Below are 13,051 nucleotides of genomic sequence, written 5' to 3'. Positions count from 1 at the left end.
TCCATCTTAAAAAATACTGTACTTTTTAATTGTGTATCTCTGTGTGTTTGTGTGAGTGCACATGCACATAAATGCTGGAGAATTAAAAAAAGAGGCTTTGAATCCACTGCAGTGGGGGTTACAGGTAGTTGTGAGCTGTACCATATGGGTGCTTGGAACTGAATTTGGTTCCTCTACAATAGCAGTATGTGCTCTTAACTGCTAGGTCATCTTTCCAGCCCCATCCTCATCTTTTTAATGTCAATGTGTAGTTTCAAAGAACAAAAAAACCATAGGAATACATAGATATTGCTTTTTTGTTGTTTTTTTCAAGATAGGGTTTCTCTGTGGCTTTGGAGGCTATCCTGGTACTAGCTCTTGTAGACCAGGCTGGTCTTGAACTCACAGAGATCCACCTGCCTCTACCTGCTGAGTGCTGAGATTAAAGGCATGGGCCACCAACGCCTGGAGTTTTTTGCTTTTCTTTTTTCATAGATATTTCTTATGCAAATAACAAAACAATCCCTTGTATAGTCCCTAATACTACAGTGACTACACAGAAGGAGTGGTTTGATAAATATTTTTGTTTCACATAGGAAGTTTTAAGTCATGGGTAATGACTTAAATTATGACTAATTAAATTAAACACTAATATTTATGCAATACCTTCTTTGTATCATGTGTTATGCACTCACACTCCTTTCATTCCTTTTTAAAGGTTAATCTTTATAACAAGCCCTTGAGGTAGGCACTGCTATTATCCTATTTCTCAGGTGAAAAAATTTAAGCCCTCCAGAGGTGGTGTTTTTGTACAACATATGGCAAGTAAATGATGGAGTTGTCATTCAGAAACAGGCATCTGAAACTCATAAGGACATGCATTTTCCATTGACTGAATGACATTTTCCTTTACCTTACATATTTATACCCATATTCTTGATAGAGAGAAATGAACCTGTCTTGCTGGAATTATGAAAGGCAAGATATAGATATGGGAACATCTGGTCAAAATTCTGTACCCACAAAAGTGCCAGGAATGTATGAAAAGTGATAAATAGCAAGAATTTATAGTCTGAGAGGCATGGATGACTCTCACTAGTATGATATGTGGGCTTAATGGTGCCATATTATTTTTGCCTTAAAGTTAGCTTTATCACATACATGCAGGAACATTATATGGACTAAGAAAGTTCTATCTATATATTTAGGAACACACACACACATACACATACAACACACACACACACACACACAGACAGAGAGAGAGAGAGAGAGAGAGAGAGAGAGAGAGAGAGAGAGAGAGAGAAACAAAGAGAGAGAAACACACACAGAGAGAAACAGAGAGAAACAGAGATGCCCAAATAGTGTATGGGTGTTTTACCTGCATGCATATCTGCATACCACATGCATGCCTGGTGCCTATGGAGGATAGAAGATAGTGTTGGATCGCTTGGAATTGGGGTTACAGACAGTTAGGAGCTGCCATGTGGGTACTGGGATTCAACTCTGGGCCCCATGGAAGAGAGTTCATTACTTTTAAAAGGGGAGCTATCTTTTCAGGCCCTGAAAATTCATTTTTAATTATTTCACAGTGTGTCTCTGTGTGGCAATGTTTATATGTGATTGCAGTTACCCATAGAGTCCAGAAGAGGGCATCAGATCCCATGGAACTGGACTTACAGTCATCTGCGAGTTACCCTGCATGGGTTCTGGCATCTGAATTCCTTTCTGCTGCAAGAATAGTACAATTTAATTTAAAAATATTTTTATTAATTTTTTGAGAATTTCATATATGGTATTTTGAACATTTAACCCCTCCCCCATCTTCTCCAATATCCATTCCCCCATTCCATACTCAGCCAACTGTGGGTCTTAGTTTTTAAAAATCCCCATTGAATTCCATTAGTTATGTCTGTATATTCTTAGGTGTGTGCACATCCGTTGGAGCATGTCAGAGCTGCTAGAAACTGAACCCTTAAAGAAAACTGATACTTCTTCTGGCAGCTACCAATTACCCATAGCTTTTCAGCTGGGGTTGAGGCTTCATGCCCATTTTCCCTCTTCATGTTGGAATATGGTCTGGCTTGAGCTTATGCAGTTCTTGTGCATGCTGTCAAAACCACTGTAAATTCCTATGTGCAACTGCCCTGCTGTGTCCAGAGGGCAATGTTTCCTTATAGACATTTACTGCTTCTGTCTCTTGCCATATTTCTATCCCTCTCTTCTGAAATGATCTCTGAGCCTTTGGTGGAGGAGGTTCAGTAAATATGTTCAATTTAGAGGTGGACATTCTGTGGGCTCCTATCCTCTGCACCTTGAACAGTTATGGGTACCTATGCTAATCACTATCTATTGCAAAAGGAAGCTTCTCTGATGAGATTTGAGAGAAGAACTAACCTAACTGCTAAGCCATTTTTCCAGCCCCTAAACTTGTTCTTTCTTTCTTTCTTTCTTTCTTTCTTTCTTTCTTTCTTTCTTTCTTTCTTTCTTTCTTTTTTAAGACAGGGTTTCTCTTTGGCCTGGAGCTTGCTGAGTAGCTAGATTGGCTAACCAGTGAGCTTTAGAGATCAGCCTTTCTAGATCCCCCAAGCCCTGTAATTAGAGGTATATACCATCTGAGTCAACATTTTTTACACTTTCCTGTGGACTGAACTAGGGCCTTCATGCTTGTGGGACAGTCACTTAATTGACTAAGATATCATTCTAGTTCTTTATTTTTAATTTTTAAATTTAATTTTAATTAACATTTTTTACTTATTCTACATACTGACCACTGTTTCCTCTCCCTCCTATCCCCCTGTTCACTCCTCTTTCCCATCTACTCCCCTCCCTTTCCATTCTTCCTCTGTCTCCATTCAGAAAGGGGCAGGCCTCCCATGGGCTTGGACAAAGCATGGCACATCAAGTTGAGGAAGGACTGAGCTCTTCCACCCTGTATCAAGTCTGGGCAAGGTAATCCAGCATGGCAACAGGTTTCCAAAAGCCAGCTAAAAATGTTTCTAGTGGTGATGGTACATACTTTTGACCCCAGAACTTGAGAGGCAGAGACAGGTGAACTCTGAGTTTGAGGCCAGTCTGGTCTACAGAGTGAATTCTGGAACACTCAGGACTACACAGAGAAACCCTGTCTTGAACACCCCCCCCCCAAATTCTAGTTGACATATTTTATCAGGGGTCAGTCCAACACAATGATCAACACAAGATCTCCAGTCTCTGGGTACCTTATTTTGTTCTTTACATGAGGCCATGGTTTTCTGAATGTTTCTGATGTTTGTTGGTATATGATGACACTTGAAAACTGAAGAACTAACTAGCCATTTATTCCAGTCTTTGTGAGCTATATTTTGTGCCTGTCATTCCAGACATTCTAACCTGGTTGTTTATTGTCTAAGAGTATTGTCAATGCTACTATTTGCCACTAGATGATGACCTAAGCTTGGAGTACTATAGTCCTTTGTTCATATGTGGGTCTCTGTCTGGTACTGGGTCTATCTGCAGGAAGTGACTGGATGGCAGGGACTATTAGGTTCTCCTTTGTATATAATCTCAGTATTACAGACCTGGGCTGAGTTCTAATGTAAACTCTTATGGCTAATTCTCCACTCTAGCCTTTTTCCCTATTATGGATGGAGGTTTTCTCTGCACTGTACTGTTCAAGTTGTAGGGAGAGTTGGTGAAGCTAATTCCTTGGAGCCAAGACTGAGTCTCAACTTGTAGCTTAGATTGTAGGTTGTAGCAGATATGACACAGGGGCTGTTGTAGCCAAAACGCAAGTCTGTTTGCTGAGGTTTCCTGTCTTTTCTGGTTCTTGGATGAGCCCAGAAGCTCTATCTCTGGGCATTGGCCTGATACCAGAGCCAGAAGGACTCTTCCCAATGTTTGCATTTCATCATGGTGGGCCTGGTGCTGAGTTCTACTTTTCATTGTCTCTACTTCTAGGTACAAGGGACATGGGTAACTTGTTCTTCCTTTCTTCTTCAATGTATCTTTCCTCATTATTTTACTAAAACTAGAAACTATACTCTCCTCTATATTCATTAGTGGTTCTGAGGACATTGTTGGATGTAGCATTTATGTAGAGATTATCATTGGGGTGTCTTACTCCACCTCCATTTTTATATGCCTCTGGCCATATTATAGAGAAATGGGTGGGAAGGAAAGATCTGTAGGAGTGAGAAAATAGTCCTGCTGAGTCCTCAGCAGCCCAGACATGTGTACGCTGCAGTCCTGGAATAGATTTTGAAGATGAAGTTGCATTAAAGCCCCAGCATAAAATTATGTAGTTTATAAATACATTTGTTTCAGCCAAGTAGAGTACCTCTGATAGTTACTAATGGAAATGCTAATTCTAGTCAGAACAGAGTTTTTGAAAAGAAATATCAGAATGCATTTAATGTTTTGCACTGGAAAGATGACAATATTTCTTTCAACTAAGATAGAAACCAAAATATTTCAGTCACTCCTGTGACACTAATGAATCACAGACACAGTGAGCTTGCCAAAGATACACAAGCAAAATATATTCTTTGTGGTGCCTGAAACATGTAGGATAGAAGGAATTTTTTGTTCAAGCTTCAACCTTGAATGAATAAATGAATGACAGGTGTCTCAGAAATTGTTTTAAAAAGTGTTCTCTGTTCTACAAATTCTGAAAAACATTTACTCATAGAAACAGTGTTAGAATTGGGTTATTTTTGTTAGTCTCAAAAAAGACACCACTATCTATAAGTACACATATATCATGAACAACTTTTTATTAAGAACTTACTGTGCTCTAAGAACATTGTCGTGTGGTACCCAGAACACCATATGTTTTGGGTGTTTTTGTTGGTATCACTTTACGGATGAATAAGTAGGCTCAGAGCGGTTGTTTCTTTGCTGAGGCTGTGGTAGCTGCTTCTACTGAGTTCAAGAATCATCTATGAATCCTTCAAAAATGGTTTTTAACACCTCTTGGCCCCAATTACAAACTGAAGTGAAGAAACCATTTTATTATTATTATTATTATTATTATTATTATTAGTGTGTATGGTGTGTATTTGTGCATATATGTCATGGATCATATGTGGAGGTCAGAGGACAGCTTTGAGGCATTAGTTCTCTCCTATCATTGTGTGGATTCTGGGGACAGAACTCAGGTTATCAGTAAATCACTGGTTTCCAAGCACCTTTACTCACTAAGCCATATCACTGGCCCGAGACTGGTGAATTTATTTGACTACACAGCACACCCCCATTACTGTATTGTGCCATTTCAAAGTTACATGTATATGTATATGTACTGTTAAGTATCTAGTCCAAGATGATATAGGAATTGGTAGAGATAAAGACTTGAGTTCTGGCAGTCATCTGATAGGAACTGAACATCTGATTACTACTGTTTCAAAAGTGCCAGATTATCAGAAGTAAGTACCAACTTAAAAAAGAGGGACATTCATGTAAAAGATATAGTAATGAAGGAGTATATAAAACAGTGAAATGGTAAAATCTACTTTCGTGGTCAGATATAACCTGTGTAATGTCAGTACCATCTTTGGTTGTCACAAGATAGGAGTGAAGGACATGACATCTATTTACTTTGAAACTATACTAAAAGGACATTAAAATCCCAACTGCGAAGCTTTCCTGTTTACTTCCTGCCTGAAGAACTAAGTACTGACTCTGTGTCTTGGGTGACTTTTCATGTTATGACCACTATCAAGACTGGAAGTTTGTGCCTAAGTTGTTCAGCTGTACCCTGGATGAACTGCATTCATACTCTCTGAACAATTACTTTCAGTCTTTAAGCTTTTGCTTAGTTGTCCTCATTCCACACTGATCTTTGGAAGTGTTTCCCCATCTGCTTCTCTTGACTAGCTGCTCACAACAATCCCATCTGTGAAATCATAGTTCTCTTTCAGTGTTTTTCTCAGACACTACTTCACACAGACTTTTAAGATTAACCTGGACCATGAAATGGCTATGACTTCACTCTTCCTAGAACCTGCTAAACAACTGTTTTTTTTTAATTTAAAAAGGTTTCATTCATTAGACACTACTTCTCACAGTCTTATCAGATTAACCTGGAGCATGAAATGGCTATGACTTGACTCTTCCTAGAATCTGCTAAATACCTGTTTTTTTAAATTAAAAAAAAGTTCTCATTCATTCTATTCTGATCACATTCATTTCCTTTCCCCAATTCCTCCCAGATCCTCTGCATAACCCAACTTCATGTTTTTTCTTTCTCTATTACAAAAAGAAAATCAAAACAAACAAACAAAAACTCAACAAGGCAAAAATACCATACCAAGCCAAAATAAAGCAAACAGGTCACAAAAACTCAAGGAGTTTGTCTTGTGCTGGCTAACTACTCCTGGGTCATGGGGCCTGCTCTGGAGTATGGTTGATACACCAGTAGTAATCCATTGGAGAAAACTGACTTTCCCTTTCTCTGCAGGTATCAATTGCACACAAGCTTCTTGGTTAAGAGTAGGATCTTGTGTCTACTTCCCCTTCTTAGTGCTGGGACTTTGTCTGCTAAACACGTTTTAAGTTTTGTTGTGGATGGATGCTATGTCATTTATCATTCAAGCAGGAACACTTGTGAGAATGACAGGGTTTTCTCATAGTGCCTATGACCTGTCAGTCTCAGGTTCTTGATGTCATTAACAGCCCCTGGTATGGGTTTTATCTCATGGAGTGAGGCCTCAACTCTAATACAAAGGTGATTGGTTACTCCTATAACATTTGTGCCAGTGTAGCACTGTGTATCTTGCACGCAGGTCACTATTGTGGTTCACAGGGTTTGTAGATGGATGAGACTAATGATTGCATTTCTCCTTCAGTAGCATGTATAGTACCTTCCAGTGCTATGAATGCTAGTCAGTAGGTGGTGAAACTTTTAATTGAGTAACTGCTCAGGTTTCTTACGTTGAATTGTATAAGTTTGTGGTGTATTCTGTAATAGGTTCTTATTGGAGGAAGTATGTCAATGTGGGTGGGCTTTGAAGTTTTAAAAGCCCATGCCTGTCTCTCCCTGTCTGATGCCTGCTAATCATCTTGTAAATCTCTCAGTCCCCTGCCTGCCATGCCTGTGACCATCCTCCCATGATGATAAGGGACTAACCCCCTAGAACTATAAGCCACCCCACTTAAATTTTTTTTTCTTTATAAGAGTTGTCTTGGTCATGATGTCTCTTCACAACAATAGAATAGTGACTAAGGCACCATGTATGAATACCTGTAATTCTTTTCATGTGGTTGGATTCAATATTCTCTTCTGGTCTCCACATCTACAAAGGCACATACATACACATGCATAGAATCATAAATGAAAGAAATATAAAAGTATTACTTAAAACATATTTTTATAAATATATAAATGTTCAATTATTCATTAATCCTGTGATTTAAGACTTACCATGACCTTTTCTTTTGAGGATGTCCCTTGACTAGTGTTCCATAGCCTCTTTTCTTTTTTGTAGAAGTCACATCTGTAATGCATTGTCTCTGATTTCCACAGCACTATCTTTAAAATCCAGTGACATCCTAAAGATAATTGCAAGGTAACAAGTAATAATTTTCTTCTTAATTTTTACAGTTGTCTTATCTCCAATTAATTGGACATCATTTTAAAAAATGATTCCACTTTCACTAGACTTACAAAATTTTAGAAGTAACTCTTTTCACATACATAGTCTATTTGCATAAGATTTTATTAAACTACACAGTGAAATAGCAATTGGAATAGGCTGAAATGGGTTTTACTTTTGACTTACTTTGTATTTTTAAAGTTATTTATTCTTATTTATGTGTATGGATATTTTGTCTCTGTTTATGTATGTGTACCACATGTGTTCCTTGTGCCTGTAGAAGCCAGATGAGGGTGTCAGATCTCATTGAACTGTAGTTACAAATAGTTGTGGGTGATGAGAACTGCACATAGGTCTTCTGCAAGCACAAGTACTTTTAACCACCAATTTGTCTCTCCAGCTCCTATTTGTTTTTGTTTTGTTTTATCAAAAGAGGTTTTTGAGCATATCCAACTGATCTTTGGCAAGCTGAAAGTACTATGGATGGGAGTTATAAAATTTGGGAGAAATGGATCAGCACATTAAAAAATGGCTCATTGAGCCTCATGAATTAGTCATTAGGCTTTCTACATAGAGTGGAAAAACTTTGTTAATCTGATGAGTTGTTTATGGAGAACTGGCTAAGAGAATATTTACTACAGAAGGTTCTAGTCAACATTTAAGAATTTTAAAAAAAATATTTATTATGTATACAGTGTTCTGTCTACATGTATCCCTGCAGGCCAGAAGAGGGCACCAGATCTCCTTACAGATGGTTGTGAGCCACCATGTGGTGCTGGGAATTGAACTCAGGACCTCTGAAAGAGCAGCAGTGTTTTTAAAGTACTGAGTCATCTCTCCAGCCCAATATTTAAGAAATTTCATTGAGTCTATAGAATTACTTTTAAACATCCAATTGTATTAGAATTTTATCTACGGTGTCTATGAAAGGTGAAATTCAGATAGGATGTCCAGTTTTATTAAAATTGAAATTATAATATAAAGTATGTGCTCATAGACACTTCTCATCCTTCCATGGCACTTTTGTTTTCTCTGTAGCACTTTACACCATCTAACATACTAAATACCTTACTTATTTAGTGGCTTACTGCCATTTGTCTCTATACAATCAAATCAGAGATCAATTAGGGGAGAAGTTTGGGGGTTTCTTTGCTTATTTGTCACCAGAGTCAAGATCCAGGGAGTAGTATAGAGTAGGTGCTCAGTAGGTGTTTACTGAATAAGTAAGTGTACAAATGAATGATTTAAAAAATCATCTAAGCTGTAAGAAGCCTTTGAGATGATTTAGTTCATTGGGCTTATTGGTTCAACATGCAACTATAGTCACAAAGAACTGGGGTCATGGGCTGGAGAGATGGCTCAGGGGTTAAGAGTGCTGACTTCCAGAGATCTGAGTTCAATTCCTAGCAACCACATGGTGACTCACAACCATCCGTTATGAGATCTGGTGCCCTCTTCTGGTATGCACTGTATACATGATAAATAAATAAATCTTTAGTAAAAGTTCTTTCCTTATTAAAAAAAAAAGAACTGGGATCACATTCATCACTCTGTACTTGCCATGCGAATTTGGGCTAATTACTTAACTTTTCCATGCTTATTTTCTCCTCTATGAAATGGGGATCATAATAGTGAACTATAAGGTGGGGATTTGATGAGATGATACACAGAAAATTTGTATTAGTCAAAGTTTACAAATATAAATCACTTCAAAGGTTGGACACCGAGAGATTTTTGTGGTATTGGGGATTGAATTCAGGCCCCCTTGCATCCTAGGTAAGTATTCTATCACTGAGTTACATTCCCATTCCCAGCCCGGAAGGATGTTTTTGTCTTTTGAGACAGTTTCATTCTGCAGCACAAGTTGGCCTTAAATTCACAATCCTCCTGCCTCAGCTTTCTGAGTCTTGGGATTACAGTTGTGTGTCAGGATTTCTAACTCAAAAATAGTGAGAATTTAATGCAAAATATTTAGTAAAAAAGGTGATAATGGAATCAAGAAATCTAACAGGGAAAGGGAAGACAATGCGTAGATTACCAACTTCAGATATGCAGGAATTGGAGGAATAGTGGCAAGGATGGCAAGGACTCATTACCAGAGTCCAGAAAAGGTCTTAAAACATACATGGGAAACTGGCACCTTTGTAGACCTGTCTATAAGGAACTGAACTGACAAGGAATATTTAGCTCCTAATGGAGACACCACTTGAAGTAGCAATGTCCTCGTTTCTCTCTTTTTGGAACTTTCCATCTCTTCTTCTACTGTCTAGCATTCCTTGAACCTGGCTGGAATCCAGCTCACTTGGGGACTTTGGAAAGACAGTTTGCAGAGGTAAAGCCCTTCTCTGTTTGATATGGAACAGAGCTGGAGAAGGATGAGAAATTGCATGCTGTTTAATCAACATCTATTATTGCTATGATTAGCCTCACTAACACAATGCTGAGCTAGATGGATAGAGGCAGCCTGTTACATAAGAAAAAAATGTATTAAGTGGTGAATTGGAGACAAATTTTGTCATTTTTAACTACACTTTGATTAATCATAGTTTGACTGACTTGCAAAGGATTGGCTGGCTATTTTAACCCCTGTGGTTCAGCACATTGTGCTTCCAAAGAAGTTTATTAAATGTCAGCTATAGACATAAGCTTTTCTCTAATCAGAATTGTAGGCTGCTTCTACATCTTAACAAGTGAATGTTACTTACAGTTCCATCTAAAATTAATGTAAGCTGGAATGTTTAATTTTTTTGATGTTCAGCTTAAACAACCCAATTATGGACAAAATTTAAATTAAAAACTCGGCAGGAATCAGATGGCTTATGTCTCTGTGTGATGGCTTTTATATTAAATGGTTTACATGAATGCTGTTGTTTATCTTGGAAACAGGTTGTCATGCATATTAATGAGACCCAGGTGTTAACTTCATGCTGTTTTCTTTGCAATGAGGAAAGTCTTTAAGTATATTTTACAAGTGTTTATTATAATAATTATAAGGAAGTGCTTTGCTCATCAAATTGTTTACCAGCTTCTTCTTTTAATTTCAGCTCATTTCTGAACTTCTGTCCTTTCCCATTGAACATTTGTTTTTGGATGCTGAAGGACTACATACAGACATGATGGACTGAAGTTGCAGAGGCACTTAATAATGGCAAACTCCATCCAGGAGATCTTCCAATGGCAAAGCTTCATGTTTGCACAAGGGGAATACTATACCCATCCCTCACTGCTGTTTCATTTTCCTAGAAAGAACAGAGAGTGACCAATAGATTGCATACTTTTAAAAAAAGCAATCCAAATTCTTTATTATTTTCTAATTTTCATTGGGGCATATAAAAAAAGACATTTTGTTCATTTCAGGGGCCACTTGGAAGTATCAGAAGTTCTCTGGTCAGAATGCTCTAATTGGTCCTAATATTACATTTATAAGGATGATATTTTAGAAAATACTAACAGAGAAGCAAATAGCTACCTAATTACCTGAGATGGATGCCATGGGGCTTGTACATTCCCTTTCTGAGTGATGCAGGCACACATTTCACAACTTTCCTGCTAACAGGCTTTTAGAATCCATGAAATGCCGAATACTCCTCTATGTTCTAATAATACAAAAGCATGTAAAACAACAGACTTTGTGAAATGTATAGTCTCACAAGACTTGCACATACAGTTTGATGCCCACAACTGGTCAAACTGCAGAAAGTAAGGAACTGTGGAATGTTCTGCCCTAAGCAGGTCATCTATATCATATTGTCTTCTTCCTAAGGATCATATCACATCCCCCTTCTCCTAAGGCTTAGAGATCACTTCAGAAAAGGGGGCAGAAAGACTGGAAGAACCAAAGGTTGATGACTAATAGGAAATAGTGTTTGCTGGACATAACAGGGAAGTTGCACATTTGAATTCCCAGCAGTTGGGATAGAACATGTAAGATCTGCACAGGCTCAAACCAAACAACATTCTGCTTGGAGAAGGAATTTGGGTCCTTTTACCTAACTAAGGAGTTAATGGCAGTTGATAGCTGCTAGGAAAAGGACAGTCAGTTTTCTTTAAGGGTGTGGCTCTTACCCACTCATCCAAGAGTATGGTTAGCATTAATGGACATAAAGGTAGAGGAGTAGGGAAGTGGGAATGGATTTGGGAGGGTTGGAAGAAAACTGCCATGTTTATTATGTCTTTATGAATTACAAAAATATAAAATGTAACAAGAAAGAATTATTAATGGTATCTATAGATTAATTTGGTGCTCTGTAGAAACAAGCAACACAGCCTTAGTATTTGGGGCACAGCACCTAAAGGAGATGATATTTGAAGTCTTGGAAAAGTACTGGAAGTATGTTCCTGGGTGAGAGCACAAAGTTAACGCAATAAGAGGAAACACTGTATAACTCAGAAGATCAGTGCTGCTATGGTGTTATGGTTGGGACAAGATGTTATGGGAGAGACTGAGAAAGAGGTGCAGTTGGACAGTGGAAGGCCAGCCAACAATGCTGTGGGGAGTTGTTGTTTCTTGGCGTAGAGGTATCGTCAGATAGACTGAGGTGGAGTAGTAGGATTTAGGGAAGAATATATGTTTTCTCTATGGCCAGAAATGAAATATGAGATGAACAATACTTTATTTTGAAAGCTGACTTACATACCCTTAGGCTTCTCTCTCTGAGTATGGGTGTGTGAAGACTTTTTAAAATCATGACAGAAAAAATCCAAATACAAAGAACTCAACTTTTAAAATAACATTTGTTGCACTTTTCTGATACAAATGAACACATGTTCATTTTTAAACTGTGGAAAGTACAGAAAATCACAAAAGAGAAAATCAGAATCACTAATGATCCTTATATTCAGAGATAATTGTTTTTGGTGTTTTAGGACTTTCCTTCCGGTCCTTTTTGTCCACACACATAACATGCACATATGCACAAACATATATTCTGACTCATACATGTATACTAATTGGGATAATATTAAATATATTACTTCATAATCTACCTTTTCACTTAAAATTGTATATTTAGAAGATTTCCACATTATCAAGCATTCTTTTTTAAAATTTGATTCAGCTTTGGTTTTTTTTTCACTTTTTATTTGAATTGGAAACAAGATTGTTTTACATGTCAATCCCACTTCCCTTTCCCTCCCCTCCTCTTCTGCCACTCCCCAACTAACACCCTACCTATCCCATACCCTTTTTGCTCCCCAGGGAGGGTGAGACCTTCCATAGGGGGTCTTCAGAGTCTGTCATGTCCTTTGGGATAGTGCCTAGGCCCAAACCCATGTGTCTTGGCTCAGGGAGTATCCCTCTATGTGGGATGGGCTCCCAAAGTCCATACCTATGCTAGGGATAGTACTGATCTACTACAGGAGGCCCCATGGATTTCCGAGGTCTCCTCACTGACACCCACATTCATGGGGTCTGCATCAGTACCATGCTGGTCTCTCAGCTATGAGTCTGGAGACCAAGAGCTCCCTGTCGTTCAGGTCAGTGTTTCTGTGGGTCAGGA

General features: G+C 38.2%; 1 long non-coding RNA gene across 2 annotated transcripts in view; it reads left to right on the top strand.

Annotated features, from left to right (window-relative positions):
- The window catches only part of LOC113837569, a 99,415-nt gene extending 86,707 nt beyond the window's left edge, over positions 1–12,708 (top strand). For both annotated transcript variants that reach the window (XR_004771398.1, XR_004771399.1), the window contains exon 6: positions 10,598–12,708. This is a non-coding gene — a long non-coding RNA (uncharacterized LOC113837569). The remainder of the gene's footprint in view (positions 1–10,597) is intronic.
- The last annotated feature ends 343 nt before the right edge of the window (positions 12,709–13,051 follow it).

This window comes from Cricetulus griseus, chromosome X, assembly GCF_003668045.3.
Source record: "Cricetulus griseus strain 17A/GY chromosome X, alternate assembly CriGri-PICRH-1.0, whole genome shotgun sequence".
NCBI lineage: Eukaryota > Metazoa > Chordata > Mammalia > Rodentia > Cricetidae > Cricetulus > Cricetulus griseus.
This window is presented reverse-complemented; position numbering and strand designations above follow the sequence as displayed.